Consider the following 15,000-nt stretch of genomic DNA (forward strand, 5'->3'; position numbering starts at 1 on the left):
AAAAATGAAACTACTGAACAATAATAATAATAATAATAATAATAATAATAATAATAATAATAATAATAATAATAATAATAATAATAATAATAATAATAATAATAACAGAAGTGAAACAGAAACAGAAGTGAAACAGAAACAGAAGTGAAACAGAAACAGAAGTGAAGCAGAAACAGTGCATGTCTTCATTATTGGCATAATGACCCTCCCAAGATACAACAAAATTTATTTCAACACATTAGTTCACACCAAACATCTTGCAAACCAAATACAAAATCGAAATCTATAAAGAACTGCTTGCAGAAAGATCACACCTTGTAATAGTGACGCAACATTTGTACCTCCATAAGAATCAGCTAAATGACTATTTCTCACTCTTCTCTCTCAACTGTCAAACTTAACTGTACTCAGAATAAGCAGTGTGAATACACACGGCCTGTGGTCAACATGGGTGTGCGGCAACCTCATCAACGACCTCAGGTCACTAGACGTAGATCTAGTGACCATCAGCTAGACCAGAGCCTTCATGCCTATTTTCTGTGCATACGAGCTCTACTTATCTCCAAGCCGACCGGAATTGGGAAGCAAAGTGTCTGTGTTGTTTCGGAATTGTCTTGATATCAGAAGGTGAGTCCGGGGTCCTACATGTGAACAATAACTAAAGGGATATCTTCAGTCTAATAGCTATTTAGGGGGCAGGTTTGCCGGAATTCTTCAGGCGAGTGGGGGTTTTCCTTGCAACATTTCGCTCTTTTGTTCTAGTGGGCAACTGGGATGTGATCTTGCATACACGTTTGGTTTGTGTTAAGCTAGCTAATGTATGTGGGTTGGATGCAAAGGTTTCGCAAACTTGCTCAGATGTTGCCAACTATCTAACTCTGATTTCCGAATATTCCAACGTGGGTATGGACAAACCGCATGGTGTCGTTTGTGTATATTTACTGTATGTATCTGTTGTTTTCGACTGAAGTGATTATGACATGGAGTCGTGTTGATATTCAGATTGAAAACTAAAAGTTCTTCAAGGTGGTGCCCCAGCATGGCCGCAGTCTAATGATCGAAACAAGCAAAATCTAAAACACTTACAATTTTTGATTAGTGATAATCATGTATAGTACTATTTCATCCTTTTTAGGAGTTTTCAGCATATCTGTTGAGTCTGTTAACACAAGATTCCTATGTTGATGATGCCTCCCTTCACGGTAATTCAACTGTCTTAACGTACATGTCATCGACTAGTGCTTTCCAACCTTTTAAGACTTAAGTAAGGTGAGAAAATATGAGATTTAAGGTGGCGAGTAAAATAATTAAATGATTCATTTATGAGTAAGAAGGCCAATATGAAAGCGTCGTTTCTCTTGAAATAGAACAAAACAAGGAACTCACGGTTAAACATAATTAAAATCACAACCACATTTTCAGGAATAGTTGCAATCTGGCTGAAACTAATGAAATAGTCTGAGAGTAGATATCTCAGTAGTATTTACAAAAGTTTATAAACATCCAATTAGGGTTGTTTTGACATTCTCCGATGTTAGGCTAATACTTCCAATCCTTGTGTCCAACATTTTAACATACTATTAAAGAGTAAAATAATGATTATAGTATTGCTTTTATCTCATTATATTAATGACTAAAGCAGACGGCCAATAATTAAATGAACAAATGTCATATTATAACACATGAATACGATTGATTTTTTTTTCTCAGACATGCTGTCTACAGTGGATGCCATAGTGATACACTTCATTTAGAAGAGCATTCAGCTTTTATTTAAAAGAAAAAAAATATCAGTCTCCTGTCTGTCTCGCAAAATGATACTGCGATGACGTCTTTGTAACACTTCAGGAGAGTCTAGATTTCAGATAATCACCAAGTGCATATTTTAGTAAGGTAGGATTTTATAGTATTCATGCCCTTCCAAAAGAATTAGTTATAGACGAATGGAATAATTAGGTTTGCTACCTTCAAGATGACATGGTGTGAAACAACTAGATGTGTGCGTGTGTAATCGAACCCTACTCTTGTATCATTCAGCTTAGCTAAACCAAACTACAGACAGTTTCATATGTAATTATTTAAAGAATTAAACATGAACCTCATCAACTTTCCGAGACCCACAATTTAATTAAGGTCACCTCGGTCTAGCAGTCTCTCAGTCAAACGGTCTCTCAACTGAGCTATTTCGATCAACTGCAAAGAATTTAATTTGTAGTAATTTATATTTATTGTATTCAAAATTTGGTACAAGGCCAGCAATTTCAGGGGAGAGGTAAATCGATAACATCGACCCTAGGGACCAACTAGGACTTATTTCATCGACTCCTAAAGGACAAAAGGCAAAGTCGATCTCGGCGGAATTTGAATTCAGAACATAAAGACAGATGAAATGCCGCGAAGAATCTCAGCCGGCGTGCTAACGATTGAACTAGGCCACCGCCTTAGTCGTTTATATTTATTAACATTTAGATGAGAATACTTTGGCAAAGTTTACCAAAGTTTACGAGTAGAGAAGAAAAACTGATTTTAATTAAAAAGTAATTCAAATATAATTTGAATTGTGGTTAGGCGCAGGCGTGACTGTGAGATAAGAAGTTTGCTTCCCAACAACATGGTTCCGGGTTCCGTCTCACTGTGTGGCACCTTGGGCAAGTGTCTTCTGTTGTAGGCTCGGGCTGACCAAAGCTTTGTGAGTGGATTTGGTAGACGGAAACTGAAAGAAGCCTATTGAGTATGTGTGTGTGTGTGTGTGTGTGTGTGTGTGTGTGTGTGTGTGTCTGTATTTGTCCTCCCCACATTCGCTTAACAACCGATGGTGGTGTGTTTACGTCCCCGTAACTTAGCAGTTCAGCAAAAGAGACCGATAAGAATAGGTCCTGGTTCGATTTGCTCGACTGAAGGCGGTACTCCAGTATGGCTGATACAAATAAAAGAAAAGAAATAAAAGAAAATAAAAGAAATAATTGGTTGTTTCGTTTTCAAACAATTTATATATATATGTATGTATGTATGTATGTATGTGTGTGTGTATGTATGTATGTATGTATGCATGAATATGCATATATATATATATATGGGTTACTGTATGTATGTGCATACACATGCATGTATGTATGTATGTATGTATGAATGCATGCATGTGTGTATATACATGTACGTGTGTGTGCATATGTATATATGTATCTGTGTACATTTGTATGTATTCTGCATATGCATGTGTTTGCGTGTCAGTGTTTGTTTGTGCATGTGTTTGTATATGTATGAGTGTACCTCTGTCTCCTTGTGTGAGCATATCTGAGTGTGTGTGTGTGTGTTTTGTAACTATGTACCGTATTTGTATGCATGGAGTTGTATCTCCATATGTGGGGACGTGTGCCTCCATATGTGTCCTTGTGTGAAGTAAAGTATGTGTGTATATATGGTCATGTGTCTCAGTCTTCATTTGTGTATGTGTGCGTATGTGTGCTTGTCTGTTCATATAACCTATGTACCTATCCGTCTGTATGTTGATCTGTTTACTTTCATATCCATATGCTTACATACACGTTCATATCCATATACATACATACACCCACACACATGTAAATACGTCTATCTATATAAAAGCCCACTAACTATTCTACTCTACCTGTGTAAACTGGGTATAGGGGTATGATATCTGCTATGAATATTTCCTATTTAATATTGGGGAAGTTTCATTTATGAGGACGTACTCCTGTATTTGTCTGAGTGTTGGGTCCTTTGGGTGCTTGGATAAGATGCGGATGTCAAGTTGCCCCAAGTTGCCCCCATGTTGGTCTTTAGCATGTTGGTAGAGTATGGGGGACTGTTTTTTGTCGTCATATTATCTGGAATGTTCATTTAGTCGTTCCGCAATGCTCCTAGATGTCTCCCATATGTATGTCATGTTCATGTCTTTACAAGCAACTTCTATGCATCTTATGCTGTAAAATACATTTCTAGTCCTACAGTTAATGCCAGGGCTAATCCTACATACCATGCAGTTATCATTGGTGCATACGGTATTCTCAAAGGGGTACGTCCTACATAGTTGTGATCTGACGGAGTTACCTGACTTTTCAACAATCTTAATGTTGAGTTTGGTCTCCTTCGGAGCTTTCCAAAATTAACTGGCTAGTTCACCATGGGCTGTGGCCTCTACAAACATCGCTCCATAATATTTGTCGATTTTATACCACGTGTTCGCCCTGCTTGCTTTGTCACAAGTTCTTGGTATCCTATTCCAATCTTTCTTTCTATATCTAGGACAGGTACCACTGGTATCATTACGTATAATGCTATCCAATGTCTTTCTAGCACCTCTGTATACTCGAACCCTATCTGTTGTGTGCGTGTGTGTGTATGTGTGTGTGCATGTGTGCGCGTGCGTGTGTGTGTTCCTACTCTTTCACGTCAGTGGATATTTTTTCCGACATCTTTTTTTGCGCGTATGTGTTCGCGGCATTTTGGTAGAAGAAGCTGGATATCCGGCTTCGTCCTGTTGTGTATGTGTGTGTGTGTGTGTGTGTGTGTGTGTGTGTGTGTGTGTGTGTGTGTGTGTTCCTATCCGGATATCCGGCTTCTTCCTGTTGAATTAACATTTAACACCACGTGCATCTTCCTTCTGGAAAAAATATCATCTTGAAATGTGCTACCAACAACGATAGTTACCAAATTTTAATTTTGGAAGAACAAATTTCAATTTTTTGTCTATTGAATTAGGTTTGTCTGTTAATTCTTGGTAATTTCAATTTTTTGTCTATTGAATTAAGTTTGGCTGTTAATTCTTGGTAATTTGGGTGCGTTGAGCACGAATTTTTACTTGGTTTTTCTCTATCAGGTCCTGATTTTGTTCTGACTTCACTAAGTCACATATACTTTGTATCGAATTCCCAAATTTCGAGACCACGATACGACTTGCGCTACATTCAAATGAAATCCCCATTTCAATATTTAAGAGTCAACCACTTCAAGAATTAATTGAAGATTTTCCAGAAAATATTGTTATGCAGTCTGAAGAGTCTGACGCTGATTTTGGCCCCAATATATTTGAAAGTCAAAATTATCCGCAAAAGTTTAACCAGGCCGAGTTGAATGATCTTGTAAGGGATCTAGATTTGCCTAAAACAGCTGCGGAAACTTGCTTACTTCAAACACATAAATTACATTTTACGGAAAAAGAGAACTTCTTAAATATTTTAGAACAGAGGATAGTTTAGTATATTGCTGCAGCATACCTGGTTTGTTACAAGAAAAGCGAGTTGAGCCTTACGATGCAAATGATTGACGCTTGTTTTTAGACAGTTCAAAGAGTCTTAAGATGTGTGGTGTTGCATAATGGCAATTTATACGGCTCGATACTGATTGGGCACTCAGCAAAATTAAAGGAAAAGTATGAACATATAGAAAAGCTTTTCTGTTTTATCAAGTATAGTGAGCGCAAGTGGATCATATGTATTAACTTAAAAATGGTTAATTTTATGCTAGGACAACAAGCAGGGTATACTAAATATCCCTGCTTCTTTTGCTTACGGGACAGCAGAGCCAAGGAAGAACATGATTTCAAACAAATCTGGCCTGCAACGAACATCACTAACTGTCAGAGAAAAAAAACGTAATTAATCCATCTTTGTGACCAGAAACAAAATCATATTTCCTTCTCTGCATATCAAACTAGGTCTCGTTAAACAATATGTAAAAGCTTTAGATATGAATGATGAGTGTTTCAAATATATAACTTCAAAACTTCCAGGTTTAAATTATGAAAAAATCAAGGCGGGTATTTTCGACGGTCCACAAATATTCTTACTTGTGGACCGTCGAAAATTAATTAAAGACTGCGACATTCCTATTGTCATGGAATGAACGCGAACAAAAAAAAAGATGCCTGGTTCTCATTTGTGGGCTTGGTAGAAAACATTTCAGGCAATTATAAGGCAGATAACTACGAAGATGTCGTAAAAAATTGTAACAGACTACAAAGAGTTAGGTTGCAATATGAACGTAAAAATGCCTTATTTGAATAGCCAACTTGACCAATTTCCAAGTAATTTAGGTGCTGTAAGTGACCAAACAACGGTAGAGATTCCAACAGGATATTAAAATTATGGAAGATACGGTACTAAAGATGCTGGGATTCCCACATGATGGCTGGTTACTGTCGATGCTTGAAAATTGATCTGCCAACAAGCAAATACGCTAGTAAGTCTTATAAAAGTGAAAGCTTCATATCTTTTTTTCATTCTATTTTATTTTAAGTCATTTTTGTCGTTATAATGTAATTTTATAGTAGTTTGTACTGCTTGCATTCGTAAAATTTGAGAATAATTTGAACACATGACTTAATTTTTTTAGTCCTAGTTTGAAAAATCTGGAAAATGGCACATTGGTTGTTGACAAGAAGCAGGCCTTGATAGAGCCAAACCGAGTTAAAATTCGCATTGAGCGCACCCAAATTACTTCGAATCAAGTGTCAGTTATCATTCAACAAAATATGTTCCCTATTCTAGCCAAGGAGAAGAACGTTGATAGTTTGCAGATGAAAGATATCGTTTTCATTCGAAGAGGTCTAAAATTATTGGTCATACAATGGATGCCACCAGATTTTCTCGGGTATCGTTGATACTATTTCGTTGGATACTATTATTATTAACACCACTTCTACCAGTATGGACAATCTGGACTTCTGTAAATGCTGCAGTTACTACTATGGCTGCTGAGACTACAACTACAATGAACGTTACCTCTGCCAGGGTCACCACAAGAACTGACACTACTACTGACAGGTAGTATTTATCAACACTTAAACGTGGATGTTCTGTTAGAACGAACTATACTGCAGTAGATACCATAATAGAAACTATCATACTGGCCTTTTTGTGCAAATGCATTTTACACCAAAAACCAATATGAGAGCTTCTCCCATGGTATATATATATATATATTATTATAAAATATGGTAATTAATCATATATTAATTAATATCGATTAATTATCAGGAGGCCAGCACATCTAAAGAATCAAAGAGATTCAGAAATAATATCTGCAATCTCAGGGGATTAAGGTACATTTTTAAAAATAACGTTGACCACTAACGTGGACAATTAATGTGCTAGAAATAGATCACATCTTGTGTCTATTAAGACCTAAATTGCTCTCAGCATGAAATATAGCAGTATACCAAAACGTAAGCGGGCAAGACATTTAAAATCACCTACTTTGTATACGATTCTGATGATTGCGGTTACATTACAAATCAGGCTGAAGAGGAATGGACAATCGGTAAGATTTGTTAAATCCGAAACCGGTACCTGTTTAATAGTGTTTTTTTAGGTGATTTTAAATGTCTTGCCCGCTTACGTTTTGGTATACTGCTATATTTCATGCTGAGAGCAATTTAGGTCTTAATAGACACAAGATGTGATCTATTTCTAGCACATTAATTGTCCACGTTAGTGGTCAACGTTATCTAAATATATATATATATATATATATATATATATATATATATATATATATAGAGAGAGAGAGAGAGAGAGAGAGAGGCAAGTTTACAATGAGAAAAGTGTAAATGAAAGCAATAAACAAAGAGAGAGAGAGAGAGAGAGGGAGAGAGAGAGAGAGAGAGAGAGAGAGAGAGAGAGAGAGAGAGAGAGAGAGAGAGATTTTTTGTTGTTTTCACAGATTTTGAATTTCAAAATTAAGTGAAAATTTCAAAACTTGATATATCGATGTACTTTTAAACGCTGAATCTGATTTTGAGATACATTTATTCCAGAAAAATTTTAGAAAAATGTTTCAGAGATTTTAAAGTTTGATCATTTTCACCCAATCAGAAAACAGGATTTGGATGCAAGTATTTTCTGTGTGATAGCTGTTTATCCTAAAATGAATTTAAACATTACAGCGACGAAGTTTTAAACAAAATGAAAACAATTACATATCAAGAGAGAGAGGGGGGAAGCAAGATGCGTGAGAAATATACATATACAGACAGAGAGTGATAAAGTGTGTGGTGTATATATAGAGAGAAGAGAAAGGCACAAAAGACAGAGATCCTGATGGAAACAGACAGAGAGAGGGAGATTTGCCGTAGTAAATTAAATTTTTTGATTAATTATAAACGAATATTTTGTTGTTGAACCGCAGATTTTGAAAATCAAAGCTGTTTTTCTCGAAGATGAACCATTTCGAAGCCCTTCCGTGACACATTCACATACATAAACACATACGCACTCATTTGTGTGTATATATATACAGGGTGTCCCAAAAAATGTATACACACTTTAAATAATTGTAAAGTAGGTGTTTATTAAAATATATTTCATTTTCAAAATTTTATAGAATCTACAGACATTATTTTATTGTTTTGTCAACGCCTGTTTTCAAACTGACGTCCGTTCCGGTCCAGAAACTGCTGAAAATGCGAAGCAATGGAATCGCAAACATCGCGAAAGAATTCGTTTGGTATTTGTGTACATTCTCGTTCAAAGGCTGCTCTCAAATCAGCGACTGTTGCGGGTTTCATAGCCTAGACTTTGTCTTTCAAGTATCCCTATAAAAAAGTCTAGTGGTGTGAGATTTGGTGAACGCAGAGGGCAATCAACGAAACCCCTTCGTGCAATCCACCTGTTTCACAAGATCTCATCAAGGAAGGATCTAACATCGCGATGGTAGTGTGGGGGTGTCCCATCTTGCAGAAAATAAAACTCTTCTTCTTCAAAATTTTCTTTAATGCTTGGCATGACAGACTGTTGCAGCAAAGTCAAGTAAACGGGACCAGTTACAGTAGCGTCCCCCTCACATGTGGTGACAGTGACTGTTGACTATTTTGGTGTGCATGTGCAGCATTCTGTGTATGTGCATCTGAGCACACATATATGTACTCATCTAGCTATGCTTTTGTATCCATGTATAACTGCGTATGGTAATGTATACATGCATAGGCATGTATATTGGAGATTTTATAACTATTTATATGGTTTTATATACTTTTTGTAGGCTTATTTATGTGCCTTAAATTTTTATATTTTCCTTTTTTTATTTTATTCTTATCTTATATTTGTATTGAATTTGTAAATCTCTGAAGAGGCCTGGCGAATCATGCATGTACCCCCATTACATCATTTTCATCTACTAATTACTCCAAAACAAGCAAACAAGGATATCAAGAGATAATGCAGTGCGATCGTTTCAAGCAACTCCATTTAATTGAACAATGCAATCATTACATCAATTTAAATGCAGAGCATTTAAAACAGTAGCTTCTAAGCTGAAGTGAAGACAGTATGTTCTTTGTCTATCTCCTTACCTTCTTGGAGATGTTTAGTAAAATTATACTAATCTGTCCATCTGTTTTAATTTAATTAAATTCTATGTCTTTATACAGCTGAGGATAGCTGTTCGATTAAATGGAGTTGCTTGAAATGATCGTACTGCATTACCTCTGGATATTCTTGTTGCTTATTTTGATTTTAATCACCTTATTTTGAAATTGTATGGATAATACCGTACTAAATTCTGATGCCTCAACTTAAATACCATATTCCTCTGAATCTATATATATATATATAAAGTTTTAAATTTAAAAGAGAGTTTTGACGCTAATATCCATTATTATTGAAATTTATTCTTATGTCAACATTTCTGTATAAGGCTATATTTGACTGTCAAATTTAAGTCAAACATATAAATTGCCTTACACGTCTTCAGGGAAAAAAGTTTAAGAACAAAAGGTAAATACCAAAACATCGTCTCTAAGTCCAGTCCATATTCAAATTTGTCCTTAAATAACTCGTTAAATAAATTCCTCCTTGAATAAAGGTCCGTTAAGGGGAGACAACCCCTTATAATATTATTAATAATATTAATAATATCATTAATAAATTATAAACAATCCTCTATTACAATGGAAATCTATACTATATTATCTCTAGAAGCTTTTGCAAAAACCACAGCTGCTACTGGTAAATTATACATTGATATGGCCTGCCTTAAGACCTAATATTATACTATAATGTACTATAATACCCGGTCATATTGCAATTTATTTAAACAAGCGAAATGTGTTTATAATTTATGCGAGCTGAAACCAACTTATACTGCAGATTTTGCAGAGCAAGCGTCAAGCATCTAAGTAATCGCAGACATAACACGGAAACTTGAACTAAACCAGGCTCCGGCAGAAATAACAAAATTGTTACCTCTGATTCTGACCATTCCTGCCATATCTGCTTCTTGTTAGAAACTGTTTTCTTCATTAAAGCATAGGGGAAATATTCCAGAACCATTTATTTATGATGTTATGGAATCTATTATTTCCTATTTTATATTTGCAGTTGTTTTCTTTTAACTCCCAGATATGTTTAAGAAGGAATGTTGCGTTTCTTTTGGATTGGTCCCAGAGTGTATGTGAATGTGTATGTGCTGCGTATATTTGTTTTTGAAGATTCCCTTAGTGGTGTCGATTTCATATTTTGCGGTTTGTCCAATTTGTGATACTATTGCTTTATAGACTAAGGTTCTTTGTGAACAGTTTTATGTCTTCGCTCTTGTGCAGCTGCTTGGGTTTGCATCTGTGTTGCCGGTTCTTTAGTACGTTGTTGTTTGGTGATTTCCTGGTGTGTATTTTGTAGTTTGTGCAGCTGTTGAGAAATTTACTGGTGTTTATGTGCTGTTAAGAAGTGAAAGGACAGTATTAGTGAAAGGAAAGTAGTGTTATTCAAGCTAAAGTGGGTTGAACTAGGTGACCTTTCTTTCACTGAGCTTCTTTTGTTTATTGCTTGTTGAGGTGTCTTAGATATGTATTGCAGTTTCTCTTTGAATTCCCATGCATTGACAACTTGGTCAAATACTTTTTGTCAGACGAGACTGATGATATTCACTAGTTTATATTACCACTAAATTTTTGTCTATCGATATCGGGTGGTTTGAGTTTATGCATACATATAATGGTACCTCGTGATATTTTCAGTAAAGTTAATGTTTAATGTTGCGTGAAGGTAATTTACTACGGGTAGATTTGGTTTCTAATGTTATTTTTAGACGGATAAAGACTTTTAAAGGTCTTTATTAAATCTTTCCCTGAATTTATTCATCTTCAACATAATCTGAGTGGCTGTATGGTAAGTAGCTTGCTTACGAACCACATTGTGAGTATATTGATAGACGGAAACTGAAAGAAGCACATCGTATATATGTATAAATATATATATATATATATATGTATATATATATATATATATATATATATATATATATATATATATATATATATATGTGTGTGTGTGTGTGTGTGTGTGTGTGTGTGTGTGTGTGTGTGTGTGTGTGTGTGTGTGTGTGTGTGTGTGTGTTTGTGTGTCTGTGTTTATCCCCCCAACATCGCTTGACAACCGATACTGGTGTGTTTACATCCCCGTAACCCAGCGGTTCGGTAAAATATACCGATAGAATAAGTACAAGGCTTACAAAGAATAAGTCCTGGGGTCGATTTGCTCGACTAAATGCGGTGCTCCAGCATGGCCACAATCAAATGACTGAAACAAGTAGAAGGTTAAATATATCCACTCACTACGCCAGCAATAACTTACGGCTTCAACGTTTTTCTTTTTAGAGAAAAGAAAAAACTCTTCCCTATCCACTGTTTTCTGAAACCAACATCGTAAAGCAGATTCTTATATAAATTACCAACCTCGCACAATGGTCTAATGTCTCAGAAATTATCTTCGCAATTACAAAGTCTTGGCTTCGAACTCACTGTGTGGCATTTTGGTTAATTATCTTTTACAACAGCCTCAGCCAGACCCTAGGAAGACGGAAACTGTGCGGAAGCTTCTGATGGACTGTACGCATGATTCAAATATCTAGCTTTGTCACATACTATTTAGAGCTGATTCTATGTGAGAATTACGTTAAAGGTACACATGAGTGTGGGATGCTCAGCCACTTACAAGCTAATTGGATTATCTTAGTAATTGAGTTGATCGAACAAGTGAATATTCGTCGTCGAAACTGACGGAGATTCATCTGGTTTTTATCCCCTTCGAACCTACACAGGCAGAACAAGGTCTGATACAAATAGAAGGCTATTACAACGTCTAAAACTACTTAGAATGAAACAAAGGAAAATTGATTGATGCAAGAACGAAGCACGAAGAGAACAAAATGCATTTTGCTATATATAAAGAAACCATTAAGTACAAACTAGAAGTTAACTACACATACGAAGGAAATAAGAACAAAATAACAGGAACGATAACAACAATATATATATAGATAAAGCCCGAATGAAATTCCAGAATATACAGAAAAAAAAACCGTTGAATAAGAATCACATTTCTGCTGATATCCTGCAAATCTCGAAAGCGAGGAAGTAAGCCTAAATGAAAGTCAACAAAGGCTCGAAATTTGTAGTCTGAAAGCAGAAGCATAAGGTTTGATTTTAATAGCACTTGACTACTGCCTAGCAACAAAACAGTATATAAATGAAACAATGAAGTAGGAGGCTGCTGTGCAATTAGTGCAAAGAAGTAAATGATTACATCATGTATGACTGTACAGATTTTGTAAATATCAGAGATGTAATGTAATGAAACATCGATACGGAAACAGGAAGTTGTATAAGCTTGTACCAAATGCTGTGTAGGAAGAGGAAACGTCCATAAAACTCTGGAACTTTCACGTCCAGGTTGGGGTGCTTACATCCCCGTAACTTAGAGGTCCGGCAAAACACGCCGATAGAATAAGTACCAGGCTTAAAAAATAAGTACTGGGGTCGATTCATTCGACTAAACAAATTTTTTAGTCGAATGAATGGCCACAGTCTAATGACTGTAACAAGTAAAAGATAAAAGATAAAGGATGCGTTGGACAATATGTTGCAATGTGTTCGTTGTCTTCAGAAAGTAGAATGTGATTTGAGGCAGATTTGGTTGCCATGTCTAGGAAGTTGAGCCACCAAATGTATGTTCACGACATTTAGACACTGAAATCAGAGAATTTGTATAGAATCACAAAGACAGCTAATCATGAGTAGATGAATGATCTCAGAACCTCATCCCTTCTGACCAAAAATATTGTTGGAGAAGAGTTGAAGACTTTATTGAAGTACAGGGATCTTCAAATAAGAATAAATTGAATGTGACGCTTGAAAGTAAAAATAACAATAATAGTTATCAGGATTTAATAAAGAAAAATATGAAAGAAAACATAATCCTTTCTACTATAGGCAAAAGATCTGAAATTTGGGTGAGGGAACTAGTCGAATACATCCACCCCAATACTCATTTTACCGACCCCAAAAGGATGAACGGAAAAGTCGATATCAGTGGAATTTGAACTTAAAACGTAAAGACTGACCAAATGTCATTAAGCATTTTTCCCGGCATGCTAACGATTCTCGCCGCCTTATGAAGGAAATCATAATGTCTGCACAAAACATTGTATCTTATGCCCAGGGTCAACAGAGGAGCTTCTACGAGATCCCTTAATAGGACACCCTTCGGTCATGAATGACCATGGGATTGCACCTAGAAGTACCCTTTCAAGGTACAAGTCCGGGCAAGGCTGTTTATGAAAAAACCAGCAGTCGCCCATTCACACCAGCCTCTCCTGTCCACACAACTGATGTTATTTAAGGGAAAGGCAAAGACTGTTACAGCTTGGCACCAGTGACGTCACAATTCATTTTCTACAGCCGAGTGAACTGGAGCAACGTGAAATAAAGTATCTTGTTCAAGAACTGTTAAAGATAGTAGCCAAATTTCTCTCAATTCACTATTCAACTCTTTTAAAAAAGAACACATTAGATTTTGCCGTCTTAGATATAGCATATATGAGAAAGGAAATATGGTATTACTAGAGCTGGGATGCATTTCCATCACCGATATTCTTAACTACGCATGGTTTTAAACATAACTTTATCCACAATCCACAAAAATATCCCTACAAGGATTATATAGATCGAATTGTGTAGATGTTTTGAATTCAGTTAGACACAGAACATTCTGCGCAACTCTTTAACATTTACTGTATACAGTCATCGCCCACATCTTGGTGGTCGTTGGGGTGCTGCAGTCATGCAGCATATCTAGGATAAGAAAGCCTGTCGGAGGCCATCCCTCTTCAGGCGAAACTCATTTTTGCCAGCTGAGTGGACTGGAGCAACGTGGAATGAAGTGTTTTGCTCAAGAACACAACGGATCGCCCGGTTCAAGGATCGAGACCACAATCTTCCAGTCGTGAGTCCAGCACCCTAACCACTAAGCCACGCGCCTCTATTTTTCTTATTTTTTATCTTTTACTTTTTTTAACTTGTTTCGGTCAAAAGACTGTGGCCATGCTGGGGCACTGTTTTAAAGAACTTTAGTCAAAAGAATCAACCCCACCAACACTCATTTTATTTTTTAAATCTGGTACTTATTTTATCAGTCGCTTTTGCCGAATCACTAACACCGGTGATCAAGCAGTGGTATGAGACAAACACAGTCACAAAATCACACACACACACACACACACACACACACACACACACACACACACACACACACACACACACACACACACACACACACACACACACACACACACACACACATATATATATATATATATATATATACATGTATATTAGACAGAATGAGATAACAAATCCAAGGCTGTGTGGAGTTTTAAGGCCATTTATAATGAAGTAGTCTTACAGGTGTTTCGGAGATATTATGGATATCCCTCCATCAGAGACGGTGTGAGAAAATATTTGAGTTCGAATTATTGTGGAAAAGGAAGAGATAGGGAATATAGAGGGAAACAAGAGAATGAAAGTAGAAATATCATATATAAGGATATTGTAGTTGCAGTTCCATTATTCGAGGAAAATTGGTGTATAGAATTGGTAAAAAAGTTTCCTGCATATGGTATGTAAATTCCAATTGCAGTTCATGTTTAGTCATTTCAAAGTATGGAGCCGTTGAATCAGTGTTGCTCGTTCGAAAGGGTTTTGTGGTG

The sequence above is a fragment of the Octopus bimaculoides genome, chromosome 28, assembly GCF_046866305.1.
Source record: "Octopus bimaculoides isolate indiv1 chromosome 28, ASM4686630v1, whole genome shotgun sequence".
Taxonomy (NCBI): Eukaryota; Metazoa; Mollusca; class Cephalopoda; order Octopoda; family Octopodidae; genus Octopus; species Octopus bimaculoides.